Genomic DNA, 16,488 nt, shown 5'->3' with positions numbered 1-16,488 from the left:
GATGGTCTCAATCTCTTGACCTTGTGATCTGCCTGCCTTGGCCTCCCAAAGTGCTGGGATTACAGGTATAAACCATGGCGCCTGGACTTAATTTTTTATTTATTTGATTTTTTTTTTCTTTTTGACATGGAGTCTCACTCTGTCACCGAGACTGGAGTGCAGTAGCACAATCTCGGCTCACTGCAACCTCTGCTTTCCCGGGTTCAAGTGATTCTCGTGCATCAGCCTCCTGAGTAGCTGGGATTATGGGGCATGTGCCACCATACCCAGCTGATTTTTGTATTTTTAGTAGAGACAAGGTTTCACCATGTTGGCCAGGCTGGTCTTGAACTCCTGGCCTCAAGTGGTCTGCCCACCTTGGCCTCCCAAAGTGTTCGGATTACAGGCGTGAGCCACTATGTCTGGCCCAGGGTGATTTTAAAAATACAGATCCTAAACCACTTGATGGTTTCCCATTATGTACAAAGTCCAAAATCTGTGACAGTTCCTACAAGGATGCGTCTAATTCTCTGGTTCTCCCTACAACCTACTCCTTTTTCTGTGCACAGGGCTCTGACTTTTCTGTCCTTTCAAAGTCAGGTTTTTCCCATGGGAAATGTTCACAGATGCTGTTCCCTCTGCCTCCATGAAGCTTTAGGTCTCAGTTTAAATGTCATTTTCTTCTCTGAACTTCCTCCGACCCCATGCCACTCCAATCCTCAGTTAAACTCTGTTCTAGCACCCTGCTTTTCCCATCAGGGCACGTATTACAGGTGCTATTTATAGATTTTTGTTCAACATCTTCCAAACTAGGCCACAATCTTGATGAGAATCTGATCACCACTGTAACCTCCAACACCTACTAAGTGCCCAGTAAATACTCATTGATGAAAGACTGAATGAAAGTACCAACATTCACCCCACACTTACTTCCTGAGAGAATCCTCAAATTATCACCTCATAGAATATCTGGTCTTTCTTGTACTCTTCTACCCTACTACAGGAAAACACTTTACCTTTTAAAGAAAATTTAATTGACGAATAATAATCATACATGTTTATGGAGAACATGATGCTTTGTGAACACTGTACCCTTAAAGCTCAGCCCTGATGGCGGATCTCTTCCTCTACAAGGCAATTAAGATGCCCCTGGACAGTTGTCTTTCTCCTGACCTCCCCAGTATCCTCTGAAAATCTTTATTACAGTGCTTATTGACATGTCACTACCAATTCCATTTCTGTTTCTGCACCAAGACTGATTATCTTTCGGACTCAGACCTTGCCATTCCTCTTAGTGAATGGTATAAAGTAGGCATTTCAAAAGTGACTGGAGAGCTCTGGTGTTCCAAGAATCTCTTTAGTAGAAAAAAAAAAGTTTCAGATTGTTTAATTTCCATAGTTCTCAAAAAGTTACAACTATCTCTTAGAACAAGGCAAATACTCCAGGCGAGGTTTCTTCTTAAGCTTTACAGTAATATGTTAAATAATGCTTACATCCAACCCTTCTTGAGAGCTGGCTTTGACAAGCGGGTGGAAAAAGAATGAATGCTCTAATTCTGCTTTTTATCTTCTCTCTCTTAGAGAAACTGATCTAAAAAGAGAGGGTGGGCCGGGCACAGTGGCTCACACCTGTAATCCCAGCACTTTGGGAGGCCGAGGTGGGCAGATCACCTGAGGTCAGGAGTTCGAGACCGGCTTCAACATGGAGAAACCCTGTCTCTACTAAAAATACAAAATTAGCTGGGCATGGTGGTGCATGCCTGTAATCCCAGCTACTAGGGAGGCTGAGGCAGGAGAATTGCTTGAACCTGGGAGGTGGCGGTTGCAGTGAGCCGAGATCACGCCATTGCACTCCAGCCTGGGCAACAAGAGCGAAACTTCGTCTCAAAAAAAAAAAAAAAAAAAAAATAGGGTGAGTAACTGGGGCACTGAATGTAAGCCTGTAATAAACAGCTAAGAGTACATGGAAGTTGCTTTTGTCCACATACACTAGGACATAAAAAAGAGAAGAGAAAGGAAATACAAGACATTTCTGATTCTCTTCATGGTAATCACACAAAAGTGGAAACAAGAGTTAGAAAAATGCTTTCTTGGGACTTAGGAGAAATTTAAAACAGGGCAACTGATTGGTTTTTTTGCCAGGACACCAATCTCATACAGATCAAAATTCAGACATTTTTCTTTCTCTTTGAATAACTGTCCTAAACCTAATTTTGTGGATCCATAGGGTATCTACAGGATTCTACACATGAAAGATTCTTACTCTTAGCTCCAAAACTGTTTGACTTTTAAGCTTGGATCCTAATAAGGATTCTACTTGCTTACTTCAGTACCAAAAACTGTTGTGGAACAGTTACCATACATGGGCAGAGAAGCTCCGAGGAGGAAAAGGGGGAGGGAGAACATCGCTGCAGCACAGCAGTTATATAACACACAAGGAGCGCTGCAAAAGCAAAAGGCTCTTTCTGCCTTCCTTCAAAGTATTAAATTCTAAAAATGTCTAAAAGACACCTAATATGCACATCTTAGATGCTGGGGAGTTAGTAGCTGAAATACAATAACATCCAGATATCAATTAAATCTGATAGGTTTATGTTGCTGTTTTAAATAACTTTAGATACTTGGTGTCAACAAGAAACAGTTACAGAAATATATGTGCAGTATGTTTCAGTAATGGCAGAGCAAATGTCATTTCCTTTTTCACTGACAATGAGTTATGAATGTTGACCTACAGACTGTCCCCAAACAAGATGCATTCCAATAGTTCATTTCTAAGTCAGTTGCTAGGAACTTGGAACATAGTTTCTCATAGAAACAATTTTAGACATGGTGGTTTAGATTTCCAGATATGGCCAAAGAAACCTATTTAGTCCTAAGTAATTTTACTAAAGATAACCACCATGTATAACAATGCTTTTCTATAAGAAAATATTTCCCAACTTCTAAGTTGCAATTTCTGTAACTCCTCTTCCCTTGCCCTGGAAAGTGTGCAGAATGCCCTGACTTCCAGTAAAGAAGTACAGAGGCAGGTTGGGAGGTAGTAGTGGGGTGGGCAGGGAAAAGTAGGCTCTTCCAGTGCAAAAGTAAGGACCGTGAGATTTAAGTGAACTCTGGTGGAGTCTGGGCCCTGCAGGGCTGTGCACCTGTGCCAGTAACCTCTGCAGCTATATATTGAGGATGTATCTCTTTCTAGTAGGAACTCCCTAAATGTTCAGAATGATGTAACTACCTTCTATTGATCACATACTCTATACTAGAGCACAGAGTTAATTGCTGTGTCTACCTTATTTCTCTTAATTCTCCAAGCACGCTCAATGTGTGTGAGGTCAATTGTTATCTGCCTTCAAGAAAGAGGACACGAGCTGGGCGCAGTGGTTCATGCCTGTAATCCCAGCACTTTGGGAGGTCGAGGCGGGAGGATCACTTGAGTCTAGGAGTTTGAGACCAGCCTGGGCAATGTGGTGAAATCCCATCTCCAAAAAAAAAAAAAAAAAAAAATACAAAAGTTAGCCGGGCATGGTATCATGTGCCTGCAGTCCCAGCTACACAGGAGGCTGAGGTGGGAGGATTGCTGGAGCCTGGGAAGTAGAGGCTGCAGTGAGCTGTGATTTTACCACTGCACTCCAGCCTGGCAACAGAATGAGACCTTGTCTCAAAAAGAAAAAAAAAAAAGGACATGAATGAAGGCTTAGGAATGTCAAGTAACTTGCCTAACTTTATATAGTTAGAGCCAGAACTTGAACCCAAGCTGGCTTTACTCCAAATCCACTTATTCTATACTCTTTTCCAGAGATTTGAGGAACATTTCCAACAGCTTATTTAGTTTCCCAGTTAACAGCTTTAACTAAGGCAATAATCATCGCCCGCAATGAATGGACTGGATTAACTCATTCAAGAAATATTAAGTGCCTTCTATGTGGACCATTCAAGGAGGAAGGTGCTAGAAATGTAGTGGATACAAGACATTCAAACATGAACATTTGGGTAACTTTATGCAGATGACCAGTGTCAGGAATGTACATACCTTACATTGTTATTTAGTTCAGAGTAAGAGCTGAAGGGTGGTTTCTGTGACCTGGAATTATCACGGAAGGCCTCATCAAGGAGGATGGACTTAAGCTGTGCCTTGAAGAAATGGGTTTAGATAGAGGGTGTGCCTGATGGAGGGCTCATGGAAGCATATTTGCATGCTAATGATTTTTAAAATTTAGAGTGGAAGTTGAAAATACTGGGGCCAGAAGGTGCAGAGACCTCTAGAATTTGTTATAATTTAGTTTTTTGAACAAATAATCATAATTTAAAAAATTTATAAACAAGAATGAAGGAAAAATCCCTCCATTTCACATAAATAACCATTGTTAGTCATCTTTCCATGCATCCTTTTTCTTGTGAACAGATAAGCAATTATAAATATATATATGTTTATGTATATGTATTCTTATTCCCCCTTTTACTTATTAAAAGTTAGCATATGGCCTGTAAAAATTTCAAACAGTAATAATTTACTTTATACATGTATCTACTTTACTATTTAAAATGACTACATTTACTTATTTAATATAAGGGTGTTTTCCAGTGTGGTTTTACCAAACAAATATCAAGCATTGGGGGTCCAGAATAGGGACAGTAACTTCCAGAGGTAAACTCACCAGAATCCGTTTTCTGACCCCAGACACAAAGCATGGGTTTAGGGTGATGAATGCTCCTCGTCAGTGTTGCCATAACGCCTTGTATGCACCATGCCCTGGCTTTCTTCGTTTTTTTTTTGAGATGGAGTTTTGCTCTTGTTGCCCAGGCTGGAGTGCAGTGGTATGATCTCGGTTCACTGCAACCTCCGACTCCCAGGTTCAGCCGATTCTCCAGCCTCAGCCTCCAGGGTAGCTGGGATTACAGTGGCCTGCCACCACCCCCGGCTAATTTTTTTTGTATTTTTAGTAGAGACGAGGTTCCACCATGTTGGCCAGGCTGATCTCGAATTCCTGACCTCAGGTGATCCACCCACCTCGGCCTCCCAAAGTGCTAGGATTACAGGCGTGAGCCACTGTGCCTGGCCTTTCTTCATAATTTTGTAATGATCTGTTTATGTGTCTGCCTCATCCACCTGACGGTGAGTTCTTTGAGGCAAGGACTACGGAGCTCCCTCATCTTTGTGGCATCAACATCTAACATAATGCCTGGCAAATATCATATTTGATATTAAATGGCTGTTCAAGTGACTTAGTGGCTGTTCAAATGACTTAATGGAGAAAAACATTTGTTGAATGAATGTGAATAACATGTATAATGAATGATTTAGATTTAGCTGATCCTTAGGGTATCAGAATATCAGGAGAAAGAATGGTATTTATTCCATCTGGCAATAGAGTTTGACGAAACACTGTGGCAATGTGTTAAGAAAGATCATGCAGTAGAGAAGAGGAGAACGAATGAAGACATTGGGAGAGGAGGAGGAGAAACACGAAGCAAGGTCTTGGAGCACCCCTAAGGGAGCTGGGGTCATGGGCAATGGTGGAGAGTTTGGCCCAAACAGGAAGTATGGATGTGAAAATAATTTTGGGTACAGAGATTAGTAAATTGAGATTATGCTTAAAGAGCAAATTTTAAAAGAAAACAAAAATTTTCTTTTCTTTTTTTTTTTTTTTGAGATGGCGTCTCGCTCTGTCACTTAGGCTGGAGTGCAGTGGCTCACTGCAAACTCCGCCTCCCGGGTTCACGCCATTCTCCTGCCTCAGCCTCCCAAGTAGCTGGGACTACAGGCACCCGCCACCACCCCAGCTAATTTTTTGTATTTTTAGTAGAGACGGGGTTTCACTGTGTTATCCAGGATGGTCTCGATCTTCTGACCTCGTGATCTGCCCGCCTCGGCCTCCCAAAGTGCTGGGATTATAGGTGTAAGCCACCACGCCTGGCCAAAAATTTTCTTTTTCTTTTTCTTTTTTGAGACGGAGTCTCGCTATTGCCCAGGCTGGAGTGCAGTGGCATGACCTCGGCTCACTGCAGGCTCCGCCCCCCGGGGTTCACGTCATTCTACTGCCTCAGCCTCCCGCATAGCTGGGACTACAGGTGCCCGCCACCTTGCCTGGCTAATTTTTTGTATTTTTAGTAGAGACGGGGTTTCACTGTGTTAGCCAGGATGGTCTCGATCTCCTGACCTCGTGATCCGCTTGTCTCGGCCTCCCAAAGTGCTGGAATTACAGGCGTGAGCCACTGCAAAAAATTTTCTTTTAAATAGATAAAAACTGAGGAAAGTGTGGTTGAGTAAAGAGGCCTGAGTGGCAAATATTCGACATAGTTGTAGGGACTGAGAGGAAAGCTGATTGAAATGTAACAGCTGCCTTACAGCCCTTCTGGAATAAGGGCAATTACATTAACTCAAGTAAAGGCGTTGATAAGCAATGTTGAGAGTCCATTTAACACTGGAAATTATGAAGTTGTAGTTCTTTTATGTCAAGAACTTTGTGAGGCGCTATGGGCCTACAGAGATGAAAATCAACAAGCCCTCAAGGAGCTTTTATCTGTAGGGAGAAGGCCATCTGTCCCTTCAAAATATATTTAATTCCAACATACCACCTTACTCCTAAAGTGACCTTATTATAACATTGTTAACATTGCAATATAGTTGTCACTGCTTCTAAATACTCTGTTGAAATATGTGAAAAGTTAACTTTTTTTTTTTGAGACAGGGTCTTACTCTGTCACCCAGGCTGGAGTGCAGTGGCACGATCACAGCTCACTGCAGCCTCAACCTCCCCAGGCTCAGGTGATCCTCCCACCTCAGCCTCCCAAGTAGCTGGGACTGCAGGTGCACACCACCACACCAGGCTAATTTTTATATTTTTAGTAGAGACTGGGTTTCACCATGTTGGCCAGGCTGGTCTCACATTCCTGGGCTCCTCCTGCCTCAGCCTCCCAGAGTGCTGGGATTATAGGTGTGAGCCACTGTGCCTGGCCCATACTGTCTTTTTTAAAAATTTTGTTCTAAACAAAACTTTATTTATCCTACCTTCCTGCTGAAGATATAGCACTTTCAATTATGGTTATGCAAAATAATTTCATTCCCTGAAGCTGTGTTACATCAAAGATTGACACTTTTCCAAAAAAGAAGTTATTTTTCTGGATCTTATTAAGGTAAGCATCGTTATAAAAACTATATTTTTATCTGTAACAAACAAACAGGCCTTTTTGATCCTTGTACATATAAACATTTTGTTAGGGTACTTAAAGGCAAAATAATTGTTCCAGTTGACCTAAGAATCAAATCAAATCTAAGCAAGTTAAATTCAGTCAGGTGTGAGTTTCCAGAGCTCACAAGAAACACATGCAAGCAAGAAGTACATTTACTTAAACACGGCAACAACCACAACTGGACAGGAAAAAAACCGCACCTCTGTTCAATTTAAATGAGTTAAAAGTTCCCATAGTTACTTTTCAAAATGTTGTGAGAAACATGATGCCTTCCAAGTTCAGGCTTGCAAAACAGCTCACCCTTTCTGCATAAGATCCAGTCTCCAAATTGGTAACTTATATTCTAAAGAGGTTTTCCAGAAAGCATTTGGGATTTAACTTTAGAAAGCCATTTTTTTTTTTCTTTCATGAGACAGTGTCTCTCTCTGTCACCCAGGCTGGAGTACAGTGGTGCGATCATGGTTCACTGCAGCCTCGACCTCCTAGGCTCAAGCGGTCCTCCCACTTCAGCCTCCTGAGTGGCTGGGATTATTATAGGCATGGGCCCCCATGCCTAGCTAATCTTTGTATTTTTTGTAGAGATGGAGTTTCACCATGTTGGCCAGGCTTGTCTTGAACTGCTGAGCTCAAGTGATCTGCCTGCCTTGGGTTCCCAAAGTGCTGAAATTACAGGTGTGAGCCACTGCGCCCAGCCTAGAAAGCCAATTTTTAACCTAACGACATATAAATATTCATTACAAATTTTCTTCTGCATTAATTCCAACTAAAAGGCAGAGTTTTTTTTTTTTTTTTTTTTAAGACAGTCTTGCTCTGTTGCCCAGGATGGAATGCAGTGGCGTGATCTCGGCTCACTGCAAGCTCCACCTCCTGGATTCACGCCATTCTCCCACCTCAGCCTCCCGAGTAGCTGGGACTACAGGCACCCGCCACCACACCTGGCTAATTTTTTGTATTTTTAGTAGAGACAGGGTTTCACCGTTTTAGCCAGGATGGTCTTGATCTCCTGACCTCGTGATCCACCCATCTCGGCCTCCCAAAGTGCCGGGATTACAGGTGTGAGCCACTGCGCCTGGCCAAAAGGCAGGTTTCTTTTGTTTTTGTTTTGTTTTTTCTTTTTTGAGACAGAGTCTTATTCTGTCACTCAGGAGTGCAGTGGCATACTCATGACTCACTGCAGCATTATACTCCTGGGTTTAAATGATCCTCTTGCCTCCCGAGTAGCTAGAACTACAGGCACACACCAGTACACCCAAATAAATTCTTTTAATTTTTTGTAGAGACAGGGTCTCATTATGTTGCCCAGGCTGGTCTCTAATTCCTGGGCTCAAGCGATCCACTTGCCTCGGCCTCCCAAAGTGCTGGGATTACAGGCGTAATCCTCCGCACAGGACCCTAAAAGGTAGTATTTTTAACAAATTTTATTTTTTTTATTTTTTATTTATTGCTTTTGAGATGGAGTCTCACTCTGTTGCCCAGGCTTGAGTGCAGTGGAGCGATCTCAGCTCACTGCAACCTCCACTTCTCAGGCTCAAGCGATTCTCCTGCCTCAGCCTCTGGAGTAGCTGGGACTATAGATGCCTGCCACCACACCCGGCTAATTTTTTTATTTTTAGTAGAGACAGGGTTTCACCATATTGGCCAGGCTGGTCTCGAACTCCTGACCTTGTGATCTGCTCGCCTCGTCCTTCCAAAATGCTGGGATTACAGGCATGAGCCACCGCGCCTGGCCAATAAATATGTTTTTTATAATAGATACCCAGCTCATTTTATATAAATCTTTTTTTTTTTTTTTGAAGGTGTCTTGCTCTGATACCAGGGCTGGAGTGCAGTGGCGCGATCTCAGCTCACGGCAACCTCTGCCTCCCGGGTTCAAGTGATTCTCCTGCCTCAGCCTCCGGAGTAGCTGGGAGTACAGGCATGCACTACCAGGCCCGGCTAATTTCTGTATTTTTAGTAGAGATGGGGTTTTGCTATGTTGGCCAGGCTGATCTTGAACTCCTGACCTCAGGTGATCTGACCACCTCGGCTTCCCAAAGTGCTGGGATTACAGTAATAAGCCACTGTGCCCAGCCCACAAATCTTTTTAATAAAAAACTTACTTAAGAATTCATTTCTGAAACCCATTGGAAAAAGCAATTTTAAAAGTCCTCAAAGCCATTACCTTTCCTCTTCTTTTCTATAAAATTCAGCTCTGTCTTACATCTCACATTCCTTTTAGAGGATCAATTCTTTTCTGAATATGGACTCTTTTTTTCTTTTTTGTCAAGGAGTTCATCCTTAGATTTCCCACAAATGTGCAAACAGATATATTTAGAAATGTTCTCTGAAGCCAGACAAGGTGGCTTATGCCTGTAATCCCAGCTCTTTGGGAGGCTGAGGTAGGAGGATCACCTGAGCCCAGGAGTTCAAGACTGGCCTGGGCAAGATAGGGAGATCCCCATCTCCACAAATAATTTTAAAATTAGCCAGGTGTGGTGGCATGAGCCGTGATCATGTCACTGCACCTCAGCCTGGACAACAGAGTAAGACCGTACCAAAAAAAAAAAAAGAAAAGAAAAAAAAAGTTCTTGAAAATATTGTCTGAAATACCATGAAACTGAAAACAAACCAAATGTTCATCAATTTTGGTTTAACAAACTACAGTATATCTTTTTTTTTTTTTTTTTTGAGACAGAGTCTCGCTCTGTCCCCCAGGCTGGAGTGCAGTGGCGCGATCTCAGCTCACTGCAAGCTCCACCTCCTGGGTTCACGCCATTCTCCTGCCTCAGCCTCCCAAGTAGCTGGGACTACAGGCGCCCACCACCACGCCCGGCTAATTTTTTTTTGTATTTTTAGTAGAGATGGGGTTTCACCATGTTAGCCAGGATGGTCTCGATCTCCTGACCTCATGGTCTGCCCGTCTTGGCCGCCCAAAGTGCTGGGATTACAGGCGTGAGCCACCGTGCCTGGCCAATAAACTACAGTATATCTTTATGAAGAAATACTATATAGCAAGTAAGACAAACGAGGTAAATCTATGACTAATATGTGAAGATGTCCAATAATCATTTTATTGACTGTTTTTTGAATCAGGGTCATTAATTTATTTCTTATATTTTGAATGGAAGTCTCTGTTGCCCTGGCTGGAGTGCAGTGGCACGGTCATGGCTCACTGCAGTCTTGAACTCCTGGGCTCAACTGATCATCCCACTTTGGCCTCCCAAAGCTGCAATTACAGGCACGAGCCACTGTAACTGGCTCAGTAACAGTTTTAAATGAAAGATTAAAAAAATGTTGACCAATATGTACAGAATGATCTAATTTTTTTGTTCTTGTTTTAAAATTATAGTTAGGTATCTTTTTTTTTTTTTTTTTTTCCCTGAGATGGAGTCTCACTCTGTCGCCCAGGCTGGAGTGCAGTGGCGTGATCTTGGCTCACTGCAACCTCTGCCCTCTAAGTTCAAGCGATTCTCCTGCCTCAGCCTCCTGAGTAGCTGGGATTACAGGCGCCTGCCACCGCGCCTGGCTAATTTTTTGTATTTTTATTAGAGACAGGGTTTCACCATCTTGGCCAGGCTGGTCTTGAACTCCTGACCTCGTGATCCACCTGCCTTGGCCTCCCAAAGTGCTGGGATTACAGGTGTGAGCCACCATGCCTGGCCTATAGTTGAGTATCTTTAGAGACCAAATAGTCCCAATGCTACATAAATTGTTTTGGGATCTATGAAAGGAAGGAAAACGTCTAAATATAAATATATATATATATAGTGTGTGTGTGTGTGTGTGTGTGTGTGTGTGTGTGTGTGTCTATATATATATTTTAGATGGAGTCTTGCTCTGTTGCCCAGGCTGGAGTGCAGTGATATGATCTTGGCTCACTGCCACTTCCGCCTCCCTGGTTCAAGCAATTCTCCTACCTCAGTCTCCCTAGTAGCTGGAATTACAGGTGCACACTACCATGCCCGGCTAATTTTTGTATTTTTAGTAGAGACAGGGTTTCACCATGTTGGCCAGGCTGGTCTTGAACTCCTGACCTCAGGAGATCTGCCCGCCTTGGCCTCCCAAAGTGCTGGGATTACAGGCGTGAGCCACTGCGCCTGGCCTCCACTACAGTTTTATGAGTAATATTAGCCAATGCAAATGGACAAGAGAAAACAATTAGAAGGATAAGATTGAAAGAGAATTAAAACTATGTCCATTTGAAGATTATGCCTGGAAAAAGATTACACCTGGAAAAAGACAATATACCTGAAAATTTTCAGAGAATTAATTATAAAATAAACTGAACAAACAAGAATTTAACAAGAAGCAGAGTATAAAAGTAATGTGCAAAATCAATAGGCTTCAGATACATAAATAAGGCTAACTAGGAGAAAAAATGGAAGAGAACACCCCATTTAGAATGGCAACAACAACAACAACAACAAAATACTTAGGAATGTATATGAGAAATGTGAAAAATCTATGTGAAGAAAACGACAAAACTACCAGAAAAAATAAAAATGTACTTGAGCAAATAGAAAGGCATCCCTTTTTCTTGGATAGAATGTTTCATCATCATCAAGATATCAGTTCTGCTTAATTTATAAATGTAATACAATCTCAATAAAAAATAGACCCCCCCTTTTTTTTTAAGAAGAGAAGAGGAGGCTTCATTTCTTAGGATTACAGCCTCAAGGCAGGTATTTTTCCTGGAATTAGAAAGTTGAAACTAAAGTTTGAGCTCAAGTCAGTTTGTCAACTCAGAACAAAACTGTGACTTAAAGGAGAAAGCATGCTTGTGTCCCTCTAATACATGAACTCACTACATTATAATCCTATTGAGACAGTCCTACTTACCTCTAGCTGATTTGCTGCCATATGGAATGAAGACTTAGGGTTGCCAAATCATCCAGTTTCCAAAAGAAGCTGAACATCTCAATTTGCAAGTGACATTTTACAGTCTGAATATATTTGCAACTAATTTAAATGAAAAATAAAATACATTTTGGGAAAAATAAAATACATCTTGCAGATCATATCTACTTCACAGGCTGTTTTTGACCTTTCAGGGATTGGTAAACTTTTTCTGGAAAGGGTCAAATAGCAAATATTTTAGGCTTTGTAGGCCCCTACCAGTCTCTGTCCCATATTCCTGTTTATTTCTATATCATTAAAAAATGTAAAAAGACAGTAAAAAATAGACCTTGGGTTTGGCCCTCAGTGTGGTAATTTACTAATTTTGGTTAACAGAAACCATTAGCCTTGAGATTCGACAATGAGTACCTTGGAAGGAGACAGCCAGCCACTTCCATCTCTGACCTCTCTCAGTTTTTTTTTTTTTTTGGAATCTCTCTTTGCCACCCAGGCTGTAGTACAATGGCATGACCTTGGCTCACTGCAACCTCTGCCTCCTGGGTTCAAGGATTCTCCTGACTCAGCCTCCTGAGTAGCTGGGATTACAGGTGCCCACCACTACACCCAGCTAATTTTTGGATTTTTAGTGGAGATGGGGTTTCACCATGTTGGCCAGGCTGGTCTTGAACTCCTGACCTCAGGTGATCCGCCTGCCTTGGCCTCCCAAAGTGCTGGGATTACAGGTGTGAGCCACCGTGCCCAGCCTTCTCTCACAATTTTTTTTTAAACTTATGCTGGGATAAGTATAATATATAGATTCACTGCAGTGGGTCATTTTGTAATGCAGTGCTTTTTCTTTCTGGCAAATAATATCCAGAAGCATATCCTGAAAGGGAGTTTATGCATAATATTGCGATGTCATCCCACCATCTGTCACGTTTTAACTGCTCTTACAGATGATACCATATCAACTGAAAAATGTTTTCTAGATACTTGGCTCTCAAAATACAGTATTATCAGATTTACAATTTAGACTTTTCTGCTCAAGAATTATTAGGGTGTTTCTTGCTTCTTGGCTGGCAGCTATACTCATTTCCTTTTCTAACCCTTTAAAGAGAATCATGTTTCTGTTTTCTTTAGAGACAGGATCTCATTCTATTGCCCAGGTTGGAGTGCAGTGGGGCAATCACAGCTCACTGTGGCCTCAAACTCCTGGGCTCAGGTGATGCTTCTGCCTCAGCCTCCTGTTAGCTGGGACTACAAGTGTGCGCCACCTCAACTGGCTAATTTTTCTTTTCATAGAGATGGGGGTCTCGCTATGTTGCCCAGGCTGGTCTCGAACTCCCGGCCTCAAGGGATCCTCCCACCTGGCCCTCACAAAGCACTGGGAATTATAGGTGTGAGCCACTATGCATGTCTGAAAATCATGTTTGATAAAGTAAAGAATAATAGAATGTATTTCTGAGACAGGCCAAGAACTGTATAATCCCACTAGACTAATGATGTGGCAAACATCAGGAGAAAAGTCTTACCCAATTCATCCTTACAGAGTGCTTTGGTCCTGGTCTAACCTCAGAACAGACATTTCACGGATTTGATCTGGCCTTGGACAGTTGTGAAACTTACCAGGAGACTGTAAAAAAATTTTTTAGAATCCCTTAAGAATAGGACAGATATTATTTGAGATTAAAAAAAAAACATGTAAAAGAGGTTGGTAAGATGCCTTTTAAACTTCACAATTCATTGAAAAGATACTGAGATTATCATTTATAACATGATTTACTGAATCAAATTTGGTCCTGGATAACTTGTAATATGATTCTAGGTCTACCCAAGTTGTCCTAAATCTTCAAATCAGTAACAAAACCAACCCAAGACTAAGGATTACCTTGAGCTTAGCTAGACTCATGCTCCTGGGCTGCTGCTTTTTTTCTTTTTTTTTTTTTATTTAAAAGACAGGGTCTCACTATGCTGCCCAGGCTGGCCTCGAACTTCTGGGCTCAAGCAATCCTCCCACCTCTACCTCCTCCGTAGCTGGGTGATATGGTTTGACTGTGTCCCCACTCAAACCTCATCTTGAATTGTAGTTCCTATAATCCCCACGTATCGTGAGAGGGACCCGGTGAAAGGTAATTTAATCATGGGTCAGTTACTCCCATGCTGCTGTTCTCGGGATAGTGGGTGAGTTCTCACAAGATCTGATGGTTTCATAAGGGGCTTTCCCCTCTTTTGCTTGGCACTTCTCCTTGCTGCTGTCACGTGAAGGACATGTTTGCTTCCCCTTCCGCCATGACTGTAAGTTTCCTGAGACCTCCCCTGCCATGCTGAACTGTGAGTCAATTAAACCTCTTTCCTTTATAAATTACCCAGACTGGGGTATGTCTTTATTAGCAGCATGAGAACGGACTAATACACTGGGACTACTGGCACAGGCTACCATGCCCGGCTTCCTGCCTTCTTAACTAGTATCTCGAACTTCAGGTGAGAACAAACTCAAATACAGCTCTTAAAGATTAACAATAGTGATGGACAGGAGCAGGTAAGTCAACTGTTTAACAGAGAGCCAGTGGTTAAACACAGCCAGCATTAAAGATGAAGTTATATAAAGGATGATGAACTGTATATTAAAAACAAAGACACCAAATACTGAAGAGTGATCACTCCCTAAGTACTTCACTACATTTTACCATTCCCTGTGCTGTTGAGTTTTATTATCTACTGCATCTGTACGGTGGAGGTACCACATAATGGTGTGCTGCCGACCATCTCTTCCCCTTCTCTACTGGCACTGCACTGGTAACCTCAAATGGGCTACGCTGGCAGTACTTAAATACCACGCAAGTAGGCAAACACTGTAAGTCAGCTTCCCTCTCCCAGACAGCCAGCTATTAAACATTTAGCAGCACACTGCTGGCCAAAGAAGATGCTACAGCCTCTGATTAGCTCATGTATAGACCCCCATCTCACTCACTCTCGTGCTAGCCCTATAGAGAACTAAATTCTTAAAAGTTACCTAAATATTAAACGGCATCTTTTAGAGATCATTAGAAATGGTTTCTTTTTTGAACACACATACCTCCTTTCTAAACAAGTATCTTTTATAACAATAGCAAATTGGGCCTGAGAAGTTTTGGAATTCCCATGATTAGTTTTAGAAAAATTGGTTATTTTTATTTTTTGTCCTCTGTCTCTTACATCAAATACTTTCTCATGTCAGAAGAGCTGTTGCCTAAGGCAACATAAACTGGCCTCATGAACAAAGATAGGCCAATTTGCTCTCCACCAACCTCCAGGAAGTGATTAAGTAGGCCCAGAGCAACTCCATGCAATACAAAGGCCAGATTCACTAACAAATGGTTTGGATGCCATTTGGGTCATTTCAGACATATGGAGTATTTCACTCGAGTTACTTAAAAGAATATCAAAATTGGACAATGTAAAAAAAATAAGCATGTGTGTAAAGGGCATTACATACATTTTGATTTTATTTCTTTAGATGTGGAGTGCCTGCAAATTATCTAAATAGCCAAGCTGAACTGGAAAAAGATATACACGGGATATGTCATTTTTAATCTACTCTTTTTTACATAGCTGAAAAAAACCCTAAAATTCTATATAGTTGGTGATGTGTGCTATACAAAGACACCTACAGTCATGCACTGTTTAATAACAGTGTCAAGAACAGACTACATATATGATGGTGGTCCTATGAGATTATAATGGAACTGAAAAATTCCTATCACTTAGTGACATCGTAGCTGCGGCAATGTCTTAGTGCAACACATTACTCATGTGTTTGTGGTGATGATGGTGTAAACAAACCTACTGCACTGCCAGCTGAATAAAAGTGTGGCAATACAAGTATGTATAGCACATAATACTTGACAATGATAATGACGATGTTACCGGTTTATGTATTTTCCATGTTTTTAGAGTGTACTCCTTTTACTTATTAAAAAGAAGTTCGGCTGAGTGCAGTGGCTCATGCCTGTAATCCCCACACTTTGGGAGGCCAATGTGGGCAGATCATCTGAGGTCAGGAGTTCGAGACCAGCCTGACCAGCATGGAGAAACCCCATCTCTACTAAAAATACAAAATTAGCTGGGCATGGTGGCGCATGTCTGTAAGCCCAGCTACTCAGGAGGCTGAGGCAGGAGAATCGTTTGAACCCAGGAGTCGGAGGTTGCAGTGAGCTGAGATCATGCCATTGCACTCCAGCCTGGGCTACAGAGCGAAACTCCGCCTCAAGGAAAACAAAAACAAAAACAAAACAAAACAAAACCAAAAAAGCTCACTGTAAAACAGCCCCAGGCAGGTCCTTTGGGAGGTTTTCCAGAAGAAATTGTTTTCATAGGAGACGACAGCTCCATGCACGTTATTGCCCCTGAAGACCTTCCTGTGGGACAGATTGTGGAGGTGGAAACGGTGATATTGGTGATCCTGACGCTGTGTAGGCCTACGCTAATGTGTGTGTTTGCCTTGGTTTTTTTTTTTTTTTTTTTTTTTTT

Source organism: Hylobates moloch, unplaced genomic scaffold (assembly GCF_009828535.3).
Source record: "Hylobates moloch isolate HMO894 unplaced genomic scaffold, HMol_V3 SCAFFOLD_3, whole genome shotgun sequence".
In the NCBI taxonomy this organism is placed as follows: domain Eukaryota; kingdom Metazoa; phylum Chordata; class Mammalia; order Primates; family Hylobatidae; genus Hylobates; species Hylobates moloch.
This window is presented reverse-complemented; position numbering follows the sequence as displayed.